The 12,155-nt window shown below is 41.1% G+C and overlaps 1 protein-coding gene across 2 annotated transcripts in view; it reads left to right on the top strand.

Annotated features, from left to right (window-relative positions):
- The window catches only part of ESRRG (estrogen related receptor gamma), a 617,883-nt gene that overhangs the window by 67,481 nt on the left and 538,247 nt on the right, over positions 1 to 12,155 (top strand). The gene's annotated exons all lie outside the window — the stretch shown is intronic.

Here is a 12,155-nt window from a genome sequence, read left to right on the forward strand (position 1 = left end):
GAGCAGAGACACAGGTAGAGGGAGAAGCAGGCTCCCTGCAGGGAGCCTGGTGTGGGACTCGATCCCAGGACTGTGGGATCACGACCTGAGCCGAAGGCAGATGCTCAACCACTGAGCCACCAAGGCGGCCCTGGCTGATTTTTTTTTTTTTTAATTAGAAGTTTCCCCATGGGATATAGGATAAAGGTGGAAAGTACAAACACATCATATACTTGCTTTAGAGACTATTTGGAGTGTAATATATGTGTTGTGGCTAATTTAGCTACATATAATGATCACAATTCCAACAATATTGATAGCTGATTTTTATAGAGCTTACTATGTACCAGATGCTGTCCAAAGTATCTGTCCCTGTCATTCAGTTAATCCTCAAAGGGCCTCTATTGAAGAGGTACCCTGTCTGTGCCCTTCAGGACTCAGACACTTTAATACTTGAGCCTGTAGGAATAAGGTGAGCACCTGGCAGGAAGTGTAAGGAACAGAGTACTGGTAGCACTGACAACAATATATTTGGAAAGAGGAAGGCTTTACTTCTCTAAATGCCCCTGGTTGCTCAAGCTTTTATTCTATGGTGCTATTATTGCAAAAATGCTTCTCTGGGAAACTAGGATTGCCATCATAAAGCAGGTTTTTATTTGTTTCTAGAGGGTGCAAGCAAAAAAGGGTTTTATATCTCTCTGCTTGCCAGTTTTGCACTGGGTCCCATGCTTGTCTGTGTTTCCCTCTCCACTAGCTTTTCTTGACTGAACTGGTCGTCAGGTGATGTGTAAATGACAGAGGGGAAGTATCCACCACAGCTCAGCCTTGGAAATACCAAGTGGTTGCTTATACCTGCTGCCCTTACCTTCTAAGTGGGTTGTCCTCTGAGTCTCTTTCCTAGAGTTTTCAAGGGATAGGAGGCTCTCCCTTTAAGGGGCCCATGGGTGGCTCAGTCAGTTAGGTGTGTGACTCTTGATTTTGTCTCAGGTCATGGTCTCAGGGTCCTGGGACGGGAGCCCCATGTCAAGCTTTGCACTCAGCATGAAGTTGGCTTGAGATTTCCTCTCCTTCTCCATCCACCCCTCCTGCTCATGCTGTCTCTCTCTCTTCAAAAATAGATAAGTTTAAAAAAAAAAATTCTCTTTACCATCAGAGTGGATTTAATCCACTAAACCTCATGTTTGAAAGAAAAATAGGTAAAATTTCTCTAAGCAAGCCTCATGGGAGAGTCTCCAAGAACACACTGAACAATGAAATTTTCCCTGGAAATGCCACAATGAAGGTCATATTCCCGGGGGGGGGGGTTCTTGTGGGAATTGGGAAGTTAGCTGGGTTTACAGCTTTCACACCAACTGAGGGCTTTGAGTTCAGAGAGTTAAGTTTGTCATAGCTGACACGTCTTACCTTTGGCAAACTGGTCTATTGTATTAAACCTCAGTTGCCATCAAAACCCGGAAAGGAAAACATCACAAATCACTAGAAATATATCAGCATTCTGAGCAGCAGGATTTATGGGGCACTAATGGATATCCTAGGCTATTTATCTTCCTGTAGCAGTTGAAACACATCTGCCTTTTTCTTACTGTAAAAGGCCTTTCTGTCAAGGGGCTGTAGAAACCCTAAGCCTGGTAGTGGCACTGAGGAAAGATGGCACTCAGGTCCTTGTTTTTTGTTTTTGTTTTTTTATTTTATTTTATTTGTTTTGTTTTGTTTTTGTGGCTTACTCTTGTCACCATTTTGCCCCTTTTTCTTCCTCGTTTAAAAACCCAAAATCAATACAGTAAGGATATATTCCGGTTGGGAGGGGTCTGTATAGTGACTGGCATAGTTGGGGTACAGAGTGGTCTAGAAAGAGGCCCAATTCACATACTCTTTATTTTCTGCTTTTTTTTTTTTTTGGTAGCAGGCTTCTCTATGTCTAAAGGCTGATTCCCGCATGCGGTTCATGTAGGTTATTTTGTTCAGCAAGTCACAATAAAATGCTCCAAAAGGATGCCCCTGCTTTGGGGGACTTGTGATATTTTGCACAGGTGAGCTTTAGCCCCTTCTCGAGCTCCCGGTCCCACTCACTCTTGTCTTCTGTGGAGGAAAGGCCTGAAATGCAGGTGAATTACATCCACACCAGGAGGGACTGTAGCTCCTTTGAGACTTCTCCCTGTGACTGTCCGTGGTTCCATTCGGTAGCAGCAGATTTGGGTTCTGTGCCTGGCTTTGCCACTTATTAACTTGTGACCTTGGATCAAATTACTTAATGTTGCTCAGTTTCCATGACTGTAAAATGAAACAAATCTTAAATATATAGACACACAAGATTAAAAGATGTAAAATATGCAAAGCCCGAAATTTAATGGGTAAAAGGTTTGCTGGTTTCTGGGGTAATGCCACTGGATATCCTACTGGAGTCTTAGGAGAATTGACTCTGTACTTAGCTTTGTAAAAAATGTAGCCCAGGGACTACAGGCTTAGAATCACCTCTGGACTCATTAAAATGCAGATTCCATGCCTCTAGCCCAATGGTCTGAATAAGAGTCTCTAGAGAGTGGGATCCAGTAACTCGTATTTTTAGAAACACCTCATGTGACTCTCATGCACTTCAGAATTTGAGGAGCACAGGGTTGGCCAGCACCCTGTCCTGTTCCGTGATGGTCTTTTTCCTCCTGCAGTAGTACAGCTAAATCTAGAAAATTCTAGGCTCCCTGCTTGCAGGTTCTTCTCATCTTGGAGGATGAGCCTGTTAACTCACTCTCGCAGTTTATAAGCAGGCCCTTTTCTGGTAGGCCCCACATGGTTGGGTAACCTAAATAATGTGATAATGAGGGTGGACCAAAGGTCGCGAGATTGTTAACATGTGTGAGGAGATTGTAGGCTTAGCCTATCAGGTGAGGGAAAGGTTAGCACACCAACTGTATCCACACTTCAAAGCATGTGGATAGTTCGCTGCACTAACTTAATTATCTGTGCTATTGATATCTTTGACGAACATATCTATACCCCGGATACAGTTACTTCACCGTGGGAGATAGCAGGAGGTGGCTTGCTCGGTTGCCAACTTCCTAAAATGCTTTTTAGAGTCAGCTGGGTTGCTTAGGCCTCTCTTGCTCTTGGATTAAATATAAAAATAACTATGTAAAGCATATCAACCCTCTTTTCCCTGTCTGCTGAAACTGCAATCTCCTGTGCTTTTTCTAGAACCCATTAAAGAAGGAGGAGGAGAGGAGGGGTAACGATATGTAAAACCCCAAAGCCCACATCAGATACTCTCCCAGAAAAGGATCCTGCTGTTGTCGGATCTTCGGCTGAGGGAGTAAAGAGCTGGTCACATCAGTACATACTGGTTCTTTTTTGGCTGGTTAGGTAAGGGTTGATCAAGGGGCCTGAGCCTTGTCCTTATTGTTCTTTCGAATCTATTGACATCTCCACCAGAAACTTGGAAGGGAAAGAAAGTACAACCCAAGTCAGGTGATGTTTTCGTTTCCAAGCCTTAAAAATGTTTGATGTTAGGAAATATTTGCAACTAGAAACTGACAAGAGGTATTTGTCTCTACCCCGTTTTTGCCGATCCAAACCGGCCTTGTCCCTGTTGTCACAAAAAACAGTAGCTCTGGTTTGCAGGTATCCAAAGAGGTCTCTAATCTCTGACACTCCCCTTTGACTGTAGTTCTGGAGAACCCATTTTTTTGCTCCGCCAGGTGTTTTTTTTTTTTTTTTTTTACCTACTTACAAGGAGTATTTTTTTTGTGTTCCCAGGCCTGAATGGTGGGCATGATTTCGGAGCAGCTGATCTGTTGACTTTCCTGCAAGTGGCGTGATATGAGATGTAAAGAGACAGGATTACTCCAACCCCTCACTGCACTGAAATTGAATAGGGTGCCCTGTTCGTTGACACCAGAACGTAGCCTGCTGTTGAGAAGCCAGGATGTTTAATGGGCAGAGACCAGGGGAGAAATTTTCAGCTCTTCATCCTTTTCAGTCTTGTAAAGTCTCTCCCAGAGTAGGCCACAGCTTTCAAACCATGGTCATTTTAATGATAAAAACGCTGTGGAGAGAGTGCCAGAGCGTCACGCAAAACCAGCTGCGGCATCCTGCGTGACGTTCCAAATATTAATACAAATAGAATTAATTCACACGCCAGGGGTGTCTCAGGAATCCATTTTAAGTTGGCACTTAACTTGGGCTTGAGATTTCCCCGTGACTGCCCATGTTGAAAAATGTTTGCTAAACAAGGCAGGGCTGGGCTGCCCTGGATCTATAAATTCGCTCAAACTAATTCATTAACTAACACTTGGTTTTAACTAGAAGCAAAGGTAGGTTAGAAAGTAGGGGGCTGTTTCACGTCCTTGGTAGCAGGGAGGTTGTCGCAGATGCTGTGCCTGGCCTATCCCTTCGAATTTATTTTGGGGGAAAGAGCAAGGATTATTTAATGATACCATTTCTGAGTTCGTTAAGGGTTTACTCTGGGTTTCAAAAGATATAAGGTTTGTAGATTCGGTGAAGAGGATGCTAATTGCTCGTATCCTGCATTGAGTTTAGTTTGTGGCTAGACTAAAGTAAGACTTCCCGGGTCTTTCTGGTTCTCCCCAGCCTTGTCTTTCTATTTCTGCACAGTGAATTTAATAAAGAAACTATCTTGGAGTAATAATTCTGACAAGCCCTGGACATTCCTTTGGGGGAAGAGGACTGACCTTTTCCTGTTTTTAATAAAACCTCTGTGAATTTGGGCTTGCCTCTTCTGCAGTCCAGCGCAACTGTCTTTTTATTCCATATTTAAGGATGAGATGAGCCCATTCATTTCCTCTGAATTAGAAGCATGAAAGCAGTCCTGGGAAAGATGGCTCTTGTGAGGTTTGTTTTACTCGTGTCTGTTAAATTTGGTACTTATTTACATGCACTTAGCTACTTTGCTTTATATTTTCTCTTTCTTGTTGTTAGATCTTGTTCTTTATTTATGATTTAATGTCTTACCTATTTCCGAAAGAACTGAGGAGTAGTCCTTTTATAGTATGGGGCTGAATTAGGCTCTGGTGATTGGCAGGCCATTTTATCCTAACTGTGACACTGGCAATTTTAAAAGCTTCATTTTTTGTCTTAGTCTTGAACGAGGAGAATTTTACACATTATTACCTCCTGAAAATCCCACTGGATGGATAATTTGGAGTAGAAGAACTTAAGACCTTTTGGGGAAAAAAAAAGAACAAATCCGCGAAATCCCCATGATTATTCTTTATGGCCACTAAAAATATTTAGCATACTAAATATTGCAGCATACCTGTGAAAGTTTGATATTTTTAAAAATAGAATAATGGGTATAAAATGATCATTTCTAAGGGATGTGTTCTCTACAGTCTCAGGAATATACCTGTAAATTTGTTTTGATTGTTCAGGCATACTCAGAGGCATTTATTCCCTTGCGTCTATCTCTTTCTCTCTCTCTGGTGTTCAATCTCGTTTTGATTTTATAACTCTAAGTTGACTCTTTTCTCATGAGTCCTGGCATATTCCCTGAGAAAGAGAGCAATTTAGATGCTTGGAAAAGCAAAAGCTCGGGATAAGCTTAATTTAATGTATGGAACACAGTGAGCAGATTTCTGTTAAATCCCAGTAAACGGGCTTTTGAGGTAGCTTCACAAGGATAAGGGCACTGGTTCATCCCCTTTCACCCCAGTAGGACCACAGTGTTATTGTCAGGGTTTAGCCTGCATCGTTTTCCTTCAGCAATCTCAGCTTAATTATACAAATATGAGAATCAAGTAAATGATGGAGACATTAAGAAGTTCAGAGAAAAGGGGTAATCACTGGACTCGTGAAAACCTTTGTGGATCTACATTATCTTCCACGTTAAATATAACTCTGCAAAGACTTTTGTTGACCTTCACAGTATGACCTCAGTCATCATTTCCTAGCATTCTTCACTCCAACCATGTGTTTTGCAGTGACTTCTCAGTAGGAGATTGGATGGCAGTGAGAAACACAGTCTTTTTAAAAAATATATTTTTATTGTAAATAATACGCAAATAGAAAAACTGCATGAATCAAATGAAGGTCCTGATTGAATATTGCATATTTATATATTGTAATTATATTGTATAAATTGTTATACATATGTGTGTGTATTTATATGAAAATTATGTATATTTTGTATAGCCTGGACAAGAACTAGAATTTTGCTGCCCATAAGCCTCACCAGTCACAGCCTTTTGTACCCCTCATAGGTAATCATCATCCTATTATAATAATCACTTCATTATATTTTTAGAAATTCACCCATCAACCCAGTGTGCATCCCCAAATGCTATATCCTTGCCCATTTAAAAAGAAAAAGATATGCCTTATGAATCTCTTTTACTTGTTTAAGTTCCTCCTTAATCCTTTTTATCTCCTTACAGTTTATCTCTTGAGGAACCTGAGCCATTTGACCTGTAGACTTTCCCTGAGCCTGAGTTTTACTGACTGCAAACTCATAGTGCAGTTCATCACAGTCCCCCGTCCCCTGCGTTTCCTGCAAATTGGCAGCTGGATCCAGAGACTGGATTACACTCAGGTTTGATTCCTTTGGCAAGACCACAGGTGTGGCTGGCAAGGTAATCCTTATTGAAGCTCATATTGTCCCACTTTAACCAGGGAGCCCCTCTTCAGGTTGGACCTTGAGTCCTTTGGCCATTGCCTTAAAAGCCTTTGATAACTTCCCTGCTGTATAATAATACAGTAATTTCCAAGTTCCTCTTGTACATTTCCTGTCCTAGATCTGGAATCAGCCTTTTGTTCAAGAAGACCTCATTTCTTTAGGTAAGAAATGTTATTCCAAGACTATAGTCTGGGTGCTAGGGATGCTCATTGCTGCTGGGTTGTTCATTGTTTCCTGACTCTTTGTAGAGGACAGGATTGGGGTTTGCTCAGTCAATTGATTGATCAATCAATGGATCTATCTATCCACCTACCTACCTATTTATCAAATAAATGCATAAAATATAGGTATACCTATATTTTTATTAAATATTTTATGAATTTATGAGTTCATATTGATACTTCAATCCAAATGGAGAGTATAGAGTTTTATATAACCTCTTCTGCATTACATTTCTATATCCTTCCTTTCCCAAGAATCTTGATTGACAAGGACATAGGGGATAATAGAATTACAATAGCGCATAGTTACCCACTTGTTTTATACTATGTTAGCCACACACTAGTCCAGGAGAGCAATACCAATACTAGTACCAATGTAGTTATTGAAAACATTAAAACTTTTTTTGCATATAGTTCCTCATCCTTCCCTCATTTTAAAATAGTTGTGCTGTGTGTAACTGGTCAGAACATAGAACCATTGGGTACTTTGCTTCTCTACCTCTTGGCATACTTTTAATTATAATTCCACAGGCAATTATATATTTTAATATGTATCACCAGTGTTTATGTTGATGGTCTTTCTAATTGTTTTGATTGCCGGAAGCTCATTCTCTAGTATGTTCTTCAGAAAGGACTCATGGGAACAATGATCTTTCAGTACTGGTTTATATCTGTAACAGTTCCTTTGAGCCCTTTATACTTGCAAGTCAGTTTGGCTGGATATAAAATTATTTTCTGTCATTTGTAGATCATTGGGATTTGGATGGGGAGGAGGGACGTGGGAATGCTTGGGTGTTTTTGAGCGTGGTGTTTTAGATTTGGGGGAGGTTATCGGAGTGGGATTGGGTACATAAGTGGTGGGTGGCGTGTACTGGGAGGATATACTGGTGGTTGGGGGGCTGGTGGGGATGGGTCATGGTTGGTTGGTGGATTGGGCATGGGATTGGGGGGTTTTTATTGGGCTGGTCTTGGGGGATGGGTTGGGGTGGCTGGTCGTAGTAGAGGGGGTGGTGGACCGGGAGGGGTGGGGCACGGAGGCTGATGTATAGGGTTGTGAAGTTTGGGGAATGTGGGAGGGGCGAGTGAAGGGTAGTGGGGGCGTGGGAAGATTTCAGGGGTGTGAGAGTGCGTGTTTTAGTTGGGTAAGAAAAGCCGGGGGTTGTTCTTGTTGTATTGGTGTTATGGAAGTAGAGGGGGTTGTTGTGGTCCCTAGTTTAGTTGGCATTTATGAAGTTATTTTTTTCCTTTTGTTACTAATTCTTTTTTGAGTCCTGTCACCATATTCATAAATTCTTCCAATCTGACCATGCTGTTCTTTCATATTTTGTATCATTTCTTAATGTCTTTAAGCTTCTTTTGGAATGACAGATTATAGTTTTGATCTGTTTTATGAGACTGTCTTTCCAGCATTCTTTTGTTGTCTCTAGGGATGTTTTTCTGTTCCTTATTCATTTTTGTAATTATAATAACTTTGAATGGGATTTGACCTTGGTTCTTTTCCATTGTTCATTTTTACGTGAAATTAATTTTCCTGACCTTTTAGACTGAGGTGTAGGTTCAGGAAACAGAGCTTTCCCTTTGTGTGTGTGTGTGTGTGTGTGTGTGTAGTATAGTGTATAAAAATATGGCAGGTTCTTCCTGGCTGCTTTTCCTATTGCCACTTTGATCTAAACCTCTTTCTTTCAGATCTTTTATTCTGTACTGCTCAACTTTGATGGCACTTGCAGAAATTTCTCATTAGTGGTAGCTGATTCTGGAAGGGAACCCTGGTGGCTTGACCGTTGTAGCAACTAAACTGTGCTCTTTCTTTGAGTTCTACTTACCATGCACCCCTTGCACTTAGGTGTTAAAAAGGACAAACCTCCTTCCAGTTATAGCTGTTGTTTCAAATGTGCCCACTGAATTTTCCAGTGAGTACTGTGGACCGTTTTATGGTTCTTCTGTTCTTAGGTCCATGAGATGCTGCTCCATTATTTCCTTCTTCCTCTCATCCAGATGCTGATTCCACATAGGATTTGTGGTCACGGGTGGTTTGCCCAATCAACTGGTTTGGGACTCATGAATACATTTCATCTCCTATTTTGTTTTAAAAGTTGTCCGAGAGCTCTGGGTTTTATTGTCTAGGCGTTCTATTTTTATTTTGTTGAAGGATTGAAAAACTGTGCTGCCATTGCTGCCCACAGGCTTCTGTAATTCTCTCCCTTTGTGGTCATTCAGGCAGTGCCCTATATGATTAGTGGCATGCATCCAGGAAAAGGGAAGCAGCCTGGCTCTCCAGAAAGGCTTTCTTCTGTATAAGATGACTACCTCCTGTAGAGTGTAACCCATGAATGCAATTTCAGTGGCACCATGTTCTAGCCAACTCAGCTAGTCAGCTCAGAAATGGAAAAAAAAAAAAAAAGATTTTGCATCGTTTTGTTTTTTTGTTTAGATATAAGTTCAACTTTTCTTTTCTTCAATAAATATGAGTTTCTACTTATAACTAGACTTCTTCCAAAAAACCAACACCATGGCATTCCATAAAAATAACCACAACCGCAGGAGATCAAATACAGTTAATATCTGATAGAGTGCATTGGTTAAAGTAGACTACCTGCTGAAACAAACCACCTAAATGTCTTGGTGTCTTAAATTATTTCTCATTTATGCTACATATGACTTGGATTGGAGGGTGGGGTGAGTAGGGTGCTCTGCTCTAAGTAGTTATTTGAGGACCCAGGACCATCCCCAAGGGCCCCAGAATCTGAGGCACTGGAAGAGAGAGGTCATAGAGTACCCCAGAGGAGGATTTTAGGGATCAGTGGTGTCATACATGCATCATTTCTACCCACATGCCACTGGGCAGGGTTCAGTCATGTAAAACTACTTGACAGCAAGGGAATATGAAAAAGGTAGTATACCTGTATACCCAGAAAAAAATGAAATAAGGTGTGATGAGCCCAGGATCTGCCATGGTGAAGAAATAGGGAAAGGGAATCAGAATAATTTATCAGGGTAGAGAGGGCATTTCAGCTAGAAAACAGTTGTATGAAGCCCTGGATGTAGGAAAGTGTATGTTGACTTTGGAAAATGGAGAGAATTTTGGTATGGTTGACATACGGGGTGAAGTCAGAAAAGAAGGCTGTGGTGGTCTCTTAAGAGCAGGCTTGCATATTATCTAAGGATTCAATCCCTTATCCTGCATGAAGAAAAGGGCTCTGTGATTTGTAAGCAAGGGTGTGCCATAATCTGAGTTTTTGAAAGATAATTCTCGCCTCCAGCTATTACCAGCAACCTCTCTGAAATTAAAGAAGAAACCTCTTCCAAATCTCTCTAGATCATGCACCTAGTTATACAAACCCGGGAAAAACTGAATTCACCTCACCTGCGTCCATCTAAATCATGCTTACTTGGTAGGCTTCCATTAATGTGCCACAATCACAACGAGAGTCTGCAGCGAGTTCTATAAATTCAGACTGGAAATGTAATTTCAGATCTCACAGGGCCTGTGTTGTTTCAGTGATATTATAATCAATGACTGTAGCTCCCTTTGAAGCTCATAAAGTGACCTCTTTTGACATTGATTCCTCATCTGTTTTTTTCTCTGACCTTTCTTCACCTCCTATGTCTCTTTATTTGCTAAGGCATAGTATTTTATTGCCAGGCACCCTTATAACAACCACAATAGCCATACATTTAGCTTTGTTCGGGTCATTACTACCTAAATAGACACTGTTGTGGCAAGATCTAGTCCTAGGAACTGGTGTGCAATGCTCTCAGAGGGACACTGTTTTTCTTCTGTTAGAAGATACCAAAACTTGCTTTCGAGTTGTCTTCTTTGCTTAGAATGGAGTCAAGGAAGATTGCCACATGCATTTTGTCCTTTCTTTGGAGCTCCAAACTGAGAGCACCTCAGAAAATGATCACAAGTGTGGGATCAAACCTAACATGGTCATTTCCAAGATATTTGCATGTCTTGCTGAAAGCCCATAGGAGATTAAATAGGAAAGTAAATGAAATGTGCATCTTCCTTAGAGAAGTGTGCGGTTTGTCTGGCATTTATGCTTCTCCCAGTGTGACCTTTAGAAGAGAATATGATCGATAGCCTATTGGATCGTCTCGAGTCTGGCTGTCAAGGTTCAGGAGGGGGAAGTTGAGGGATTTGGATGAAAAGCACCTGAAATGGCTAAGTGCAACCTTAGTAGAAAAATACTCATGCTTTTTCTATAGTTTCCAGAAGGTTCTTAAGCACCTGATGTATGATGGGCTTTTTCATTTTGGGCATCTGCTATCTTTGCCTAGCTCAACATTCCAGTGAGGGTTTTTTTTTTTTTCAGAGCTCAAAACTGAACATGTCAGCAGTGAGCAGCCACCCAGCTTTGTAAAGAATGCCACGGCTGACAACTTCACAGCTGCTGAGGAATCGGCTGAGCCCTTCTTGTAAAGCCGTACCGTACACAAGAGCCTTTGTGCCATGGGGACCCACCATGGAGTTTCCAAATGCCCTTACTCCTGGAAAAATGTGCCAACCCCTCCTTACCATGTTACCCCAATCTCTGGTGATAATAACCATGACTATAGCCAGCCCTTTGGTAGCTCTTAGAAGAACACAAAAAGACTCTTTGATACTGTCAGAGTGAAAAACAAAACAAAACAGAACAAAAACAACCACCATATTTTAGGAACAAGACCATTAATTTATTTATCATATCCATCAAATTGGGATGAAATAAATAAGTTCTGGAGCATGTATAAAAGTACTTTTACTATTCTTGAATAATTCTGTAGAGGTCTAATGACTAGAACAAGAATCACACAATTTTTCCGCAGCATTTTGAGGGTTTTTTTTTTTTTTTTTTTTTTGGCAACTGCTTTGAGACATGTAATTTTGCTCTGATTGAGGAAGAATGAGTGAAGGAAGATGAAAGAAAAGAATCGCTTGTTCTCCGTGTTCATTTCCAGGTGGCCTATTTATTTTCAACAAAACTCCCATAATATGCAAGAGCCCTCTTGGTGCTTAAGGGTGATTAGTCCATGCATTCTGGATGGAAGACATGGGATTCCTTACCCAACTGCCCAAAGTGCCTCTGAGAAACCATTTAAGGAATGCCCTGCTGCAGTTAACTCTCAGTCAACCAGATTATGGTCCTCATTTTGCCCCACCCCGGGAACCAACTGTCCTTTTCTCCAAGTGCTTATTTGGTCACTGACTACCAGTTACCCTTAGGGAGTCTGGAAACATTCCATCAAGTCAAGGAGAGCTTATAGTTTGTTTGAAGGACTCTTGGATGTTTTGTCAGAGATGTTCTGAAATACCTGGTTCCAAACACACAGATCTTTCTTAGATCATTTTA

Source organism: Nyctereutes procyonoides, unplaced genomic scaffold, assembly GCF_905146905.1.
Source record: "Nyctereutes procyonoides isolate TBG_1078 unplaced genomic scaffold, NYPRO_anot_genome, whole genome shotgun sequence".
NCBI lineage: Eukaryota > Metazoa > Chordata > Mammalia > Carnivora > Canidae > Nyctereutes > Nyctereutes procyonoides.